The 15,602-nt window shown below is 44.4% G+C and overlaps 1 protein-coding gene across 2 annotated transcripts in view; it reads left to right on the plus strand.

Moving 5' to 3' along the window:
* Positions 1-15,602, plus strand: part of LOC119854723 (probable E3 ubiquitin-protein ligase HERC6) — a 72,301-nt gene that overhangs the window by 15,917 nt on the left and 40,782 nt on the right. The gene's annotated exons all lie outside the window — the stretch shown is intronic.

Below are 15,602 nucleotides of genomic sequence, written 5' to 3' on the forward strand. Positions count from 1 at the left end.
ATGGAGTATTTTAAACTTTATTAAATAATACTTTGGGACTGACTAAAAGACAACTAACGTTTTACTAATCAATTGAATATGAACTAAAAATTCTTCATAATCTAAGTAGAACAACATACTCATAATTCCAGGAGTATCTAGTCTACCTATATTACCAGGCCAACCATAGAGTAAGGACATGGGAGGACTTGTGTTTAAAAATATTCCAGTTCAAGGAATCATCACAGCTCTACTCAAAATGAAGTCCATTTCTTCCTTAGGGAAGATAAAACTTATGTCAACTATCAATTGCATGTCTCAGTGCTTCAGCGTTGCAAAAGCTGATGCAATATTACAGTGATCCAGTCTGTGGATGCGTAGATTCTGATATGCAATGCCATCTAGTGAAACCATATGAAACTACAACTAGCATACAGACCTGCTGAAGTCTAGTCTTGCAGCTGTGCAGAATCTAGGCATATATATCAATCGACTTGGATAATAACAGAAGTTAAGTAAAGTAACCTTGAGATTCAAGCCTTGCAGCACTGGTTTTGTGCACAGGTGACTTTTCAAGACACTGAATGCCTTGAAATCATCTTATCCTCTTCAACATGGGAACACAACAACAATCAGGGTTTTCTGTTATAAACTCCTTGGTTATTGTATTTCTGATTCAGATGGTCACACAGATATACACTTGAGGCACTGTAGAGTTACAGACAGTTGATTTGATTACTCAACTCTTTAAGCCCTTTCAAAATAGTTCGGAAAGTTAATGTCTAAGGTAGCATTTCCTTCATTTTTGAAAGCCAACTCCCTCTTTTAGGAAAATAACTGCTTTTTTCTGCCCTCCACCTCAGAATGCTGCCATGTACTAGTAAAGACCAACCTATCTACATGTATTCATTTCCAACTAGGCCTCTGTGCAACCTACACCTGGGGAAACACTGGTGTAGCTCCTCATAATATGACACTTCCTTTCCTGAGAGAGACAAGGTGAGAGAGATATCTTTTAGTGGACCAACTTCTGTTCGTGAAAGGGACAGGCTTTCAAGCTTCACAGAGCTCTTCCTCAGGTCTCTTCCTTTGTTGTCTTACATGCTTTGACAAGCTCCACAAACATTTACAATGTTGACATTTAAAGTATCAGCACTGGCATCTGAGTTAGCGGGCAGCATTGAAATGAATGGGGCAGGTCACACCTCAGAGTTATTGTTTCAGCCTCTCTGCAATTCAGGCAGACATCACCATGTCATTTACACCCAGGCCATATTTTTCATGCTCTTTTTCACAACTAGAATAACTAGAGATTTACTTTTTAAAACAACTGAAAGCTGAGGTTCTGGAAAACAGTTGAAAGCTCTGTCCCAACTTTTCCCCCGCCTCCCCAGCTAGTCTGCCATGCCCCTCCAGGAGGATGCATCCCACACTCTTGGGAAACAATGCTGTAAGAGCAGTAACCTTACTACATAAAATAGGTTATTTGACTCCAGTCATATAGCAGGGGTAATATTTATTCACTAAAATGAATTTTGTGTGTGTGAAATATGGTGAAAAAGAATAATAACAAAGTTATAGGTTTCAGAGTAGCAGCCGTGTTAGTCTGTATTCGCAAAAAGAAAAGGAGTACTTGTGGCACCTTAGAGACTAACAAATTTATTAGAGCATAAGCTTTCGTGAGCTACAGCTCACTTCATCGGATGCATTTGGTGGAAAAAACAGAGGAGAGATTTATATACACACACACAGAGAACATGAAACAATGGGTTTATCATACACACTGTAAGGAGAGTGATCACTTAAGATAAGCCATCACCAACAGCAGGGGGGGGAAGGAGGAAAACCTTTCATGGTGACAAGCAGGTAGGCTAATTCCAGCAGTTAACAAGAATATCAGAGGAACAGTGGGGGGTGGGGTGGGAGGGAGAAATACCATGGGGAAATAGTTTTACTTTGTGTAATGACTCATCCATTCCCAGTCTCTATTCAAGCCTAAGTTAATTGTATCCAGTTTGCAAATTAATTCCAATTCAGCAGTCTCTCGTTGGAGTCTGTTTTTGAAGCTTTTTGTTGAAGGATAGCCACTCTTAGGTCTGTGATCGAGTGACCAGAGAGATTGAAGTGTTCTCCAACTGGTTTTTGAATGTTATAATTCTTGACGTCTGATTTGTGTCCATTCATTCTTTTACGTAGAGACTGTCCAGTTTGGCCAATGTACATGGCAGAGGGGCATTGCTGGCACATGATGGCATATATCACATTGGTAGATGCGCAGGTGAACGAGCCTCTGATAGTGTGGCTGATGTGATTAGGCCCTATGATGGTATCCCCTGAATAGATATGTGGACAGAGTTGGCAACGGGCTTTGTTGCAAGGATAGGTTCCTGGGTTAGTGGTTCTGTTGTGTGGTGTGTGGTTGCTGGTGAGTATTTGCTTCAGATTGGGGGGCTGTCTGTAAGCAAGGACTGGTCTGTCTCCCAAGATCAGATTGACAGAGCCAGAAGAGTACCCAGAAGTCACCTACTACAGGACAGGCCCAACAAAGAAAACAACAGAACGCCACTAGCCATCACCTTCAGCCCCTAACTAAAACCTCTCCAACACATCATCAAGGATCTACAACCTATCCTGAAGGACGAGCCATCGCTCTCTCAGATCTTGGGAGACAGGCCAGTCCTTGCTTACAGACAGCCCCCCAATCTGAAGCAAATACTCACCAGCAACCACACACCACACAACAGAACCACTAACCCAGGAACCTATCCTTGCAACAAAGCCCGTTGCCAACTCTGTCCACATATCTATTCAGGGGACACCATCATAGGGCCTAATCACAGCAGCCACACTATCAGAGGCTCGTTCACCTGCGCATCTACCAATGTGATATATGCCATCATGTGCCAGCAATGCCCCTCTGCCATGTACATTGGCCAAACTGGACAGTCTCTACGTAAAAGAATGAATGGACACAAATCAGACGTCAAGAATTATAACATTCAAAAACCAGTTGGAGAACACTTCAATCTCTCTGGTCACTCGATCACAGACCTAAGAGTGGCTATACTTCAACAAAAAAGCTTCAAAAACAGACTCCAACGAGAGACTGCTGAATTGGAATTAATTTGCAAACTGGATACAATTAACTTAGGCTTGAATAGAGACTGGGAATGGATGAGTCATTACACAAAGTAAAACTATTTCCCCATGGTATTTCTCCCTCCCACCCCACCCCCCACTGTTCCTCTGATATTCTTGTTAACTGCTGGAATTAGCCTACCTGCTTGTCACCATGAAAGGTTTTCCTCCTTCCCCCCCCCTGCTGTTGGTGATGGCTTATCTTAAGTGATCACTCTCCTTACAGTGTGTATGATAAACCCATTGTTTCATGTTCTCTGTGTGTGTGTATATAAATCTCTCCTCTGTTTTTTCCACCAAATGCATCCGATGAAGTGAGCTGTAGCTCACGAAAGCTTATGCTCTAATAAATTTGTTAGTCTCTAAGGTGCCACAAGTACTCCTTTTCTTTTTGCGAATACAGACTAACACGGCTGCTACTCTGAAACCTGTGATTATGCAAGGCACTGAATTTAGCCATATAGAGTGGAAATCTGTCAACTTCATGAAAAAACTCGCACAGATACAGACAGACATCATCTTCCTCTCCAAATGCAAACAGATGGACATCATACCAAAAGGACTGAAGGTAAAAAATCCATTACAATCTACATACCACACAGACTATGCTGACAGCTTGTGCCACACACTCTCAAGGAAACTGCGGAACCACCTGATCAACATCCTCTACAGCAAACAGGGAAAGATTAAGAATGAGCTCTCAAAACTGGATACTCTCATAAAGAACCAACCTTCCACACAAACTTCCTCGTGGCTGGACTTTACAAAAACTAGACAAGCCATTTACAAAACACACTTTGATTCTCTACAAAAGAAAAAGGACACTAAGCTATCTAAACTACTATATGCCACAAGGGGCCACAACAATGGTTCCAGTAACCCACCCAGCAATATTGTTAATCTATCCAACTATACTCTTAGCCCAGCGGAAGAATCTGTCCTATCTCGGGGCCTCTCCTTTTGCCCCTCCACCCCCACGAACATGATACAGTTCTGTGGTGACCTAGAATCCTATTTTCGACGTCTCAGACTCAAGGAATATTTCCAACACACCTCTGACCAACATATTAACCCACAGAGACCTTCCTGCCAACACTACAAAAAGAAGGATTCTGGGTGGACTCCTCCTGAAGGTCAAAACAGCAGCCTGGATTTCTACATAGACTGCTTCCGCCGACGTGCACGAGCTGAAATTGTGGAAAAGCAGCATCGCTTACCCCATAACCTCAGCCATGCAGAACACACCGCCATCCACAGCCTCAGAAACAACTCTGACATCATAATCAAAAAGGCTGACAAAGGAGGTGCTGTCGTCATCATGAATAGGTCGGAGTATGAACAAGAGGCTACTAGGCAGCTCTCCAACACCACTTTCTACAAGCCATTACCCTCTGATCCCACTGAGAGTTACCAAAAGAAACTACAGCATTTGCTCAAGAAACTCCCTGAAAAAGCACAAGAACAAATCCGCACAGACACACCCCTGGAGCCCCGACCTGGGGTATTCTATCTGCTACCCAAGATCCATAAACCTGGAAATCCTGGACGCCCCATCATCTCAGGCATTGGCACCCTGACAGCAGGATTGTCTGGCTATGTAGACTCCCTCCTCAGGCCCTTCGTTACCAGCACTCCCAGCTATCTTCGAGACACCACCGATTTCCTGAGGAAACTACAGTCCATTGGTGATCTTCCTAAAAACACCATCCTAGCCACTATGGATGTAGAAGCCCTCTACACCAACATTCCACACAAAGATGGACTACAAGCCGTCAGGAACAGTATCCCCGATACTGTCACGGCTAATCTGGTGGCAGAACTTTGTGACTTTGTCCTGACCCATAACTATTTCACATTTGGTGACAATGTATACCTTCAAATCAGCGGCACTGCGATGGGTACCCGCATGGTCCCACAGTATGCCAACATTTTTATGGCTGACTTAGAACAACGCTTCCTCAGCTCTCGTCCCCTAATGCCCCTACTCTACTTGCGCTACATTGATGACATCTTCATCATCTGGACCCATGGAAAAGAAGCTCTTGAGGAATTCCACCATGATTTCAACAATTTCCATCCCACCATCAACCTCAGCCTGGACCAGTCCACAGAAGAGATCCACTTCCTGGACACTACGGTGCTAATAAGCGATGGTCACATAAACACCACCCTATATCGGAAACCTACTGACCGCTATTCCTACCTACATGCCTCTAGCTTTCATCCAGATCATACCACTCGATCCATTGTCTACAGCCAAGCGCTACGATATAACCGCATTTGCTCCAACCCCTCAGACAGAGACAAACACCTACAAGATCTCTATCATGCATTCCTACAACTACAATACCCACCTGCTGAAGTGAAGAAACAGATTGACAGAGCCAGAAGAGTACCCAGAAGTCACCTACTACAGGACAGGCCCAACAAAGAAAACAACAGAACGCCACTAGCCATCACCTTCAGCCCCCAACTAAAACCTCTCCAACGCATCATCAAGGATCTACAACCTATCCTGAAGGACGAGCCATCGCTCTCTCAGATCTTGGGAGACAGACCAGTCCTTGCTTACAGACAGCCCCCCAATCTGAAGCAAATACTCACCAGCAACCACACACCACACAACAGAACCACTAACCCAGGAACCTATCCTTGCAACAAAGCCCGTTGCCAACTCTGTCCACATATCTATTCAGGGGATACCATCATAGGGCCTAATCACATCAGCCACACTATCAGAGGCTCGTTCACCTGCGCATCTACCAATGTGATATATGCCATCATGTGCCAGCAATGCCCCTCTGCCATGTACATTGGCCAAACTGGACAGTCTCTACGTAAAAGAATGAATGGACACAAATCAGACGTCAAGAATTATAACATTCAAAAACCAGTTGGAGAACACTTCAATCTCTCTGGTCACTCGATCACAGACCTAAGAGTGGCTATACTTCAACAAAAAAGCTTCAAAAACAGACTCCAACGAGAGACTGCTGAATTGGAATTAATTTGCAAACTGGATACAATTAACTTAGGCTTGAATAGAGACTGGGAATGGATGAGTCATTACACAAAGTAAAACTATTTCCCCATGGTATTTCTCCCTCCCACCCCACCCCCCACTGTTCCTCTGATATTCTTGTTAACTGCTGGAATTAGCCTACCTGCTTGTCACCATGAAAGGTTTTCCTCCTTCCCCCCCCCTGCTGTTGGTGATGGCTTATCTTAAGTGATCACTCTCCTTACAGTGTGTATGATAAACCCATTGTTTCATGTTCTCTGTGTGTGTGTATATAAATCTCTCCTCTGTTTTTTCCACCAAATGCATCCGATGAAGTGAGCTGTAGCTCACGAAAGCTTATGCTCTAATAAATTTGTTAGTCTCTAAGGTGCCACAAGTACTCCTTTTCTTTTTGCGAATACAGACTAACACGGCTGCTACTCTGAAACCTGTGATTATGCAAGGCACTGAATTTAGCCATATAGAGTGGAAATCTGTCAACTTCATGAAAAAACTCGCACAGATACAGACAGACATCATCTTCCTCTCCAAATGCAAACAGATGGACATCATACCAAAAGGACTGAAGGTAAAAAATCCATTACAATCTACATACCACACAGACTATGCTGACAGCTTGTGCCACACACTCTCAAGGAAACTGCGGAACCACCTGATCAACATCCTCTACAGCAAACAGGGAAAGATTAAGAATGAGCTCTCAAAACTGGATACTCTCATAAAGAACCAACCTTCCACACAAACTTCCTCGTGGCTGGACTTTACAAAAACTAGACAAGCCATTTACAAAACACACTTTGATTCTCTACAAAAGAAAAAGGACACTAAGCTATCTAAACTACTATATGCCACAAGGGGCCACAACAATGGTTCCAGTAACCCACCCAGCAATATTGTTAATCTATCCAACTATACTCTTAGCCCAGCGGAAGAATCTGTCCTATCTCGGGGCCTCTCCTTTTGCCCCTCCACCCCCACGAACATGATACAGTTCTGTGGTGACCTAGAATCCTATTTTCGACGTCTCAGACTCAAGGAATATTTCCAACACACCTCTGACCAACATATTAACCCACAGAGACCTTCCTGCCAACACTACAAAAAGAAGGATTCTGGGTGGACTCCTCCTGAAGGTCAAAACAGCAGCCTGGATTTCTACATAGACTGCTTCCGCCGACGTGCACGAGCTGAAATTGTGGAAAAGCAGCATCGCTTACCCCATAACCTCAGCCATGCAGAACACACCGCCATCCACAGCCTCAGAAACAACTCTGACATCATAATCAAAAAGGCTGACAAAGGAGGTGCTGTCGTCATCATGAATAGGTCGGAGTATGAACAAGAGGCTACTAGGCAGCTCTCCAACACCACTTTCTACAAGCCATTACCCTCTGATCCCACTGAGAGTTACCAAAAGAAACTACAGCATTTGCTCAAGAAACTCCCTGAAAAAGCACAAGAACAAATCCGCACAGACACACCCCTGGAGCCCCGACCTGGGGTATTCTATCTGCTACCCAAGATCCATAAACCTGGAAATCCTGGACGCCCCATCATCTCAGGCATTGGCACCCTGACAGCAGGATTGTCTGGCTATGTAGACTCCCTCCTCAGGCCCTTCGTTACCAGCACTCCCAGCTATCTTCGAGACACCACCGATTTCCTGAGGAAACTACAGTCCATTGGTGATCTTCCTAAAAACACCATCCTAGCCACTATGGATGTAGAAGCCCTCTACACCAACATTCCACACAAAGATGGACTACAAGCCGTCAGGAACAGTATCCCCGATACTGTCACGGCTAATCTGGTGGCAGAACTTTGTGACTTTGTCCTGACCCATAACTATTTCACATTTGGTGACAATGTATACCTTCAAATCAGCGGCACTGCGATGGGTACCCGCATGGTCCCACAGTATGCCAACATTTTTATGGCTGACTTAGAACAACGCTTCCTCAGCTCTCGTCCCCTAATGCCCCTACTCTACTTGCGCTACATTGATGACATCTTCATCATCTGGACCCATGGAAAAGAAGCTCTTGAGGAATTCCACCATGATTTCAACAATTTCCATCCCACCATCAACCTCAGCCTGGACCAGTCCACAGAAGAGATCCACTTCCTGGACACTACGGTGCTAATAAGCGATGGTCACATAAACACCACCCTATATCGGAAACCTACTGACCGCTATTCCTACCTACATGCCTCTAGCTTTCATCCAGATCATACCACTCGATCCATTGTCTACAGCCAAGCGCTACGATATAACCGCATTTGCTCCAACCCCTCAGACAGAGACAAACACCTACAAGATCTCTATCATGCATTCCTACAACTACAATACCCACCTGCTGAAGTGAAGAAACAGATTGACAGAGCCAGAAGAGTACCCAGAAGTCACCTACTACAGGACAGGCCCAACAAAGAAAACAACAGAACGCCACTAGCCATCACCTTCAGCCCCCAACTAAAACCTCTCCAACGCATCATCAAGGATCTACAACCTATCCTGAAGGACGAGCCATCGCTCTCTCAGATCTTGGGAGACAGACCAGTCCTTGCTTACAGACAGCCCCCCAATCTGAAGCAAATACTCACCAGCAACCACACACCACACAACAGAACCACTAACCCAGGAACCTATCCTTGCAACAAAGCCCGTTGCCAACTCTGTCCACATATCTATTCAGGGGATACCATCATAGGGCCTAATCACATCAGCCACACTATCAGAGGCTCGTTCACCTGCGCATCTACCAATGTGATATATGCCATCATGTGCCAGCAATGCCCCTCTGCCATGTACATTGGCCAAACTGGACAGTCTCTACGTAAAAGAATGAATGGACACAAATCAGACGTCAAGAATTATAACATTCAAAAACCAGTTGGAGAACACTTCAATCTCTCTGGTCACTCGATCACAGACCTAAGAGTGGCTATACTTCAACAAAAAAGCTTCAAAAACAGACTCCAACGAGAGACTGCTGAATTGGAATTAATTTGCAAACTGGATACAATTAACTTAGGCTTGAATAGAGACTGGGAATGGATGAGTCATTACACAAAGTAAAACTATTTCCCCATGGTATTTCTCCCTCCCAACCCTACCCCCCACTGTTCCTCTGATATTCTTGTTAACTGCTGGAATTAGCCTACCTGCTTGTCACCATGAAAGGTTTTCCTCCTTCCCCCCCCTCCCCCCCCCCCCCCGCTGTTGGTGATGGCTTATCTTAAGTGATCACTCTCCTTACAGTGTGTATGATAAACCCATTGTTTCATGTTCTCTGTGTGTGTGTATATAAATCTCTCCTCTGTTTTTTCCACCAAATGCATCCGATGAAGTGAGCTGTAGCTCACGAAAGCTTATGCTCTAATAAATTTGTTAGTCTCTAAGGTGCCACAAGTACTCCTTTTCTTTTAACAAAGTTATGTGTCCGAATAGCCCCTGATTTTGTTAAATACAATTAGTTATTAAAGAGCTGTTCTATTGTAAAGGAGAGGGAACAATGTCAGTTTTGATATAATCTCTGTTAGCTTGCTCACATAAATCCTAAGGGCTTGAAAGAAGAAAACTAATTGTTTACAGAAGTGTGTTATTGAAATAGCTGGCCAAGATGTGGTCTCCAGCTGTCATCAAAGGCACACAATCTACTTTCATCAGAGTGGTGCGAAGCCTACAGGCCCTGTTTGACTCCTTACTATACTTGGCTAGTCCAGTAGCATCAATTTCCAAAAATGCTTTCTTTCACCTCCTGCTTGCCAGGAAACTCCATCCCTTCCCCCTAGATGGGGCCCTACCCACAGTACTCCATGCATTTGTTATCTCCAGGGTGGACGACTGTGGGTATGTTTACACTGCCGCTGGAGATGTGACTATACCACATGCAGCCATAACTGAGCTAGCTTTAATCTAGCTAGCTGTGAGTACAATAGCAGTGAAGGGGTACTTACTCAGGTAGCTGTCCTATACTGACGTCCTTGCTGCCACGGCTTTGGCTGCTATTGGTATTTGTGCTAGCTAGAAAAAACTAAACTTGGGAATGTCTACACAGGCTGCTGTCACCTACCCAGATTGCTGCGTCGACATACCTCGTAACTCGTTGCGTCGGAGCTGAATGTGAAGATGATGCACGTTCTCCACCTGGTACAGAAAGCGACTGTCCAATTTCTCTATGGCTCAAGCTGCTGCAAGCATATCAAACCCAGGCATAAGTCCCGTCACTTGCTCTCAGTAAGTTTCCCGCACCAGTTTAAGGCCTTGGTTCGAATCGCCAACGCAATTAACACCTCAAGCTTCAGCTATATCAAAGTCCAAATTTCCATCTGTGAATCACCTTGATATCAGCGCTCCTCTGGGACAATGCAGATCACAACACCCAAGACAAAGCATGTGAGAGTTGGGAACAAAGTCTCCTCCATCAAGAGGCTCTAGCTACGGAACAATCCTCCAGAGGAGATCAGGCAAATCCAGCAGCTGACCATCTTTAGGAAATGCTCCAAAACCTAACTCTTTAAGACCAAAAATGATGCTCACAATACAAACGCCCTTTTCATTCCCAAACCCAACCAATTCTCCCATCACCACCCCCAAAAAAAATCCCCAAACCTGTTGCAAGCAGAGTTTTGACCTTGAAAAGGAAGAAGTGTGACAGATTTATGTTACCAATCTGCATGGGGCATCAGGTGATCAGGCTGAGGTTGTGACAGAAGTGCCAGAGACTCCAAGAAGTCCACGAAGGACTTTGCAACTGCTATTGATTTTACAGGGAAGGCACTCAGGTACTATGGTGGTGGGTGGCAGAACAAAACCCAACAATAGATAGTAGTTATGATAAAAAATAACTCTGGGCTCAAGGGACAATCAACTTAAATATCTCACTTCTGTCCAAAAATATTTTACTACTATTGTTGCAAGTAACATCAAGAATGACTGGAATAATGAAAAATATATAGATTCCTCCATTTTTTTCCAGCTTGTGCATTCAGTAACTCTTTGTGCCTAATCAGTTTCACTCTCTCCTCTGTATACACTGTAAGGCCCTGATCCTGCAAATACTAGCGCACAAGAATAGATGTACATATATGAGTGTGACAGAGTAGGGAGTGGGGAGAATTGACCTGGGAGTGTTGCGGGGGAGTTTTACCGGTACTGTCTGCATTGGTGATGGGGTATCAGGGTGTGGCTTCACTTGAGGGACGATACCTGAGCACATAACCTGAGCCAGGAGGTAGCTGGGGTCAGGTGACACCTTCTGCCCAGAAACTGGACAAAGGCTGGAGGAGGAGCGAGGGTGTGTGGCTGGGTGAGATGGCTGGAGGGAGTTTCAATTTGGAGCTGGCTGGGGAAATGAAGGGAGATCCAGGGCCGGGGTCTAGGCTCTCTGCCCCCAAGATGGACCTGACTGAGAGGGTCCTGTTGTCTGGACCTACAAGCTCTGTTTTGGACTGTGTTCCTGTCGTCTAATAAACCTTCTGTTTTGCTGGCTGGCTGAGAGTCACGGTGAATCACAGGAAGTAGCAGGTGCAGGGCCTTGACTACCCCATATTCTGTGACAATGAGTTGTCCCACTGAAGCCAAAATTATTAATGTGCCTGCAGGAATGCAGCCTAGATTAGTCAGATTGTTGTTTTGGCTGTCTGCGGTTTTCACAGCGACAGGTGAGTGACAACCCATCTATCAAATAGGAAAATGAACTTATAAAACCACAAAACTGGCAGATGAAGCCAGGGACAGAGTAGCATGTGAAACTATTTGACATATTTTTTAAAATGAGCTAGATTTCAAGTTGACAGAGTTTTCTTAATAATATCACCAGTGATGCTGATCAGGTGGCTAGACTCAATCTGTTCCTTTCAACATTGAATCATTTTTATATATGTTTTTCTGTTTGGTGTTATGAGGTTTTTCTAAAAGATACATGCTAGTTCAACCATAGCTACTAGACTTGAAGCAGGAATTAACTCAGGGAAGTTCTATGGCCTGTGTTACATAGGAGGTCAGACTAGATGATCACAATAGTCTCTTCTGGCCTTGGAATCTACGAATGTCAGGCATTTCCCACAGTTCAACTTGGCTAATTCATAAAGTGGACTCAACAGCTGACAAGAGCTTCAGTGTTCAAGGTCAAGATGTTGATGATTTCTGTGATGTGTTCTCATCTGATTGCAATGTATTATAATACACAGACAAACTTCTGTTTGAAAGATAATTTGAGCCAGAGTCTAAGGCATGTTTCAGTAGCCCATTATAAAGTGATTTTAAACATCCCTTTAGTTGTGATCCAGCTACATACTTATACAGTCAGATAATCCTTTTCAGGTCCTGGCTCTGGGCCTGCACGACAGGGAATGCTCTCAACTAGTGGATAAAGTAGATCAAAAAGGGAGTGTGGGAGCTCACCAATTCTGGCGATTGTGTGTCATCATAAGTCTTGATGTTGTGGGCTAAAGTGACACGATGCATCATCTTGTAAAAAGAAAAGGAGTACTTGTGGCACCTTAGAGACTAACAAATTTATTTGAGCATAAGCTTTCGTGAGCTACAGCTCACTTCATCGGATGTATTTGGTGGAAAATACAGAGGGGAGATTGATATACATACACAGAGAACATGAAACAATGGGTTTATCATACACACTGTAAGGAGAGTGATCACTTAAGATAAGCCATCACCAGCAGCGGGGGGGGGGGAGGAAGGAGGAAAACCTTAACTCATAACTATTTCACATTTGGGGACAATGTATACCTTCAAATCAGGTGCACTGCGATGGGTACCCGCATGGCCCCACAGTATGCCAACATTTTTATGGCTGACTTAGAACAACGCTTCCTCAGCTCTCGTCTCCTAATGCCCCTACTCTACTTGCGCTACATTGATGACATCTTCATCATCTGGACCCATGGAAAAGAAGCCCTTGAGGAATTCCACCAGGATTTCAACAATTTCCATCCCACCATCAACCTCAGCCTGGACCAGTCCACACAAGAGATCCACTTCCTGGACACTACGGTGCTAATAAGCGATGGTCACTTAAACACCACCCTATATCGGAAACCTACTGACCGCTATTCCTACCTACATGCCTCTAGCTTTCATCCAGATCATACCACACGATCCATTGTCTACAGCCAAGCTATACGATATAACCGCATTTACTCCAACCCCTCAGACAGAGACAAACACCTACAAGATCTCTATCATGCATTCCTACAACTACAATACCCACCTGCTGAAGTGAAGAAACAGATTGACAGAGCCAGAAGAGTACCCAGAAGTCATTTACTACAGGACACGCCCGACAAAGAAAATAACAGAACGCCATTAGCTATCACCTTCAGCCACCAACTAAAACCTCTCCAACGCATCATCAAGGATCTACAACCTATCCTGAAGGATGACCCATCACTCTCACAAATCTTGGGGACAGGCCAGTCCTTGCTTACAGACAGCCCCCCAACCTGAAACAAATACTCACCAGCAACCACACACCACACAACAGAACCACTAACCCAGGAACCTATTCTTGCAACAAACCCCGTTGCCAACTGTGTCCACATATCTATTCAGGGGACACCATCATAGGGCCTAATCACAGCAGCCACACTATCAGAGGCTCGTTCACCTGCGCATCTACCAATGTGATATATGCCATCATGTGCCAGCAATGCCCCTCTGCCATGTACATTGGTCAAACTGGACAGTCTCTACGTAAAAGAATAAATGGACACAAATCAGACGTCAAGAATTAGAACATTCAAAAACCAGTTGGAGAACACTTCAGTCTCTCTGGTCACTCGATTACAGACCTGAGAGTGGCTATTCTTCAACAAAAAAACTTCAAAAACAGACTCCAACGAGAGACTGCTGAATTGGAATTAATTTGCAAACTGGATACAATTAATTTAGGCTTGAATAGAGACTGGGAATGGATGAGTCATTACACAAAGTAAAACTATTTCCCCATATTATTTCTCCACCCCACCCCACCCCCCATTGTTCCTCAGATATTCTTGTTAACTGCTGGAAATAGCCTACCTTGCTTGTCATCATGAAAGGTTTTCCTCCTCCCCCCTTCCCCCCCACTGCTGGTGATGGCTTATCTTAAGTGATCACTCTCCTTACAGTGTGTATGATAAAACCCATTGTTTCATGTTCTCAGTGTGTGTATATCAATCTCCGCTCTGTATTTTCCACCAAATGCATCCGATGAAGTGAGCTGTAGCTCACGAAAGCTTATGCTCAAATAAATTTGTTAGTCTCTAAGGTGCCACAAGTACTCCTTTTTTCTTTTTGCGAATACAGACTAACACAGCTGCTACTCTGAAACCCACCATCTTGTGTGATTGTAATGGGAAACGGCTCAGGGAAGAGGAAAGAGAGAAGAGATGGAATATATCAGAAAGGAGTCTATGTGACCAAATGGATCCATAAACAGCTAAACACACTCACTTCATAATGGGACATTAAAACATTCCTTAGATTGTGTGTGATGGGGTGTGCAAACCCCACACTGGGCAACAAGGGGTTAATGAATTACTTTGGGCCCAGCCAGCCCTGCCCTGCCACACCTGCAGCAAATGCTCCATTTGGCAGAGGAATTAAAAATCAGGGAAACATCTTATTTGGGGGCAGGCCTGTGATTCCTGCAGTGCAGAGCAAAGGGAAGGCTGGAATCTCTAAGATAACTGCCCCAAAGGGCCCTCCTAGAAGGAAGGGAGGGAGGATCCAACCCAGAAACAGTCAGAGAGAGGAACATTCCCCTCTCCCTCACATATGGATCCTGGACATTGGCAATCCCTTTTTATTCTCGCGATTTGGACTACCCAAGCAGGGGAAGCCTTGGACTGAGCTAGCCTGGGTGGGTGGGAAGTGACTCAGAGGGCAGCCTTAAGCAGCTTTGGTTGCCAGATCACTAATAGCCCAAAAAAGCCCTGGGTTGGAGCCTGGTGGAGTGGGAGCTCTTCTACCAACAACCTCTCTACTGGTCAAGGGTCATAACCCTAACCACTAGGCCACACTTCCTGACCAACCCCAAGTGAGGACTGTTACAATCTGACTCAAATCATCTTTCAAACAGAAATTTGTCTGTGCATTATAATATATTGCAATCAGATGAGAACACATCACAGAAATCATCAACATCTTGACCATGAACACTGAAGCTCTTGTCAGCTGTTGAGTCCACTTTATGAATTAGCCAAGTTGAACTGTGGGAACTGCCTGACATTCATAGATTCCAAGGCCAGAAGAGACTATTGTGATCATCTAGTCTGACCCCGTGTCCTAGAACTTCCCCAAAATAATTCCTAGAGCAGATCTTTTACACAAACATCCAATCTTGATTTTAAAATGGTCAGTGATTGTGAATCCACTGTGAATCTTGGCAAAATGTTCCAATAGTTCCAATCCATTTCAAACGTATACCTTATTTCCAGCCTGAATGTGCCTAACTTC

This window comes from Dermochelys coriacea, chromosome 4 (assembly GCF_009764565.3).
Source record: "Dermochelys coriacea isolate rDerCor1 chromosome 4, rDerCor1.pri.v4, whole genome shotgun sequence".
NCBI classification, from domain to species: domain Eukaryota; kingdom Metazoa; phylum Chordata; order Testudines; family Dermochelyidae; genus Dermochelys; species Dermochelys coriacea.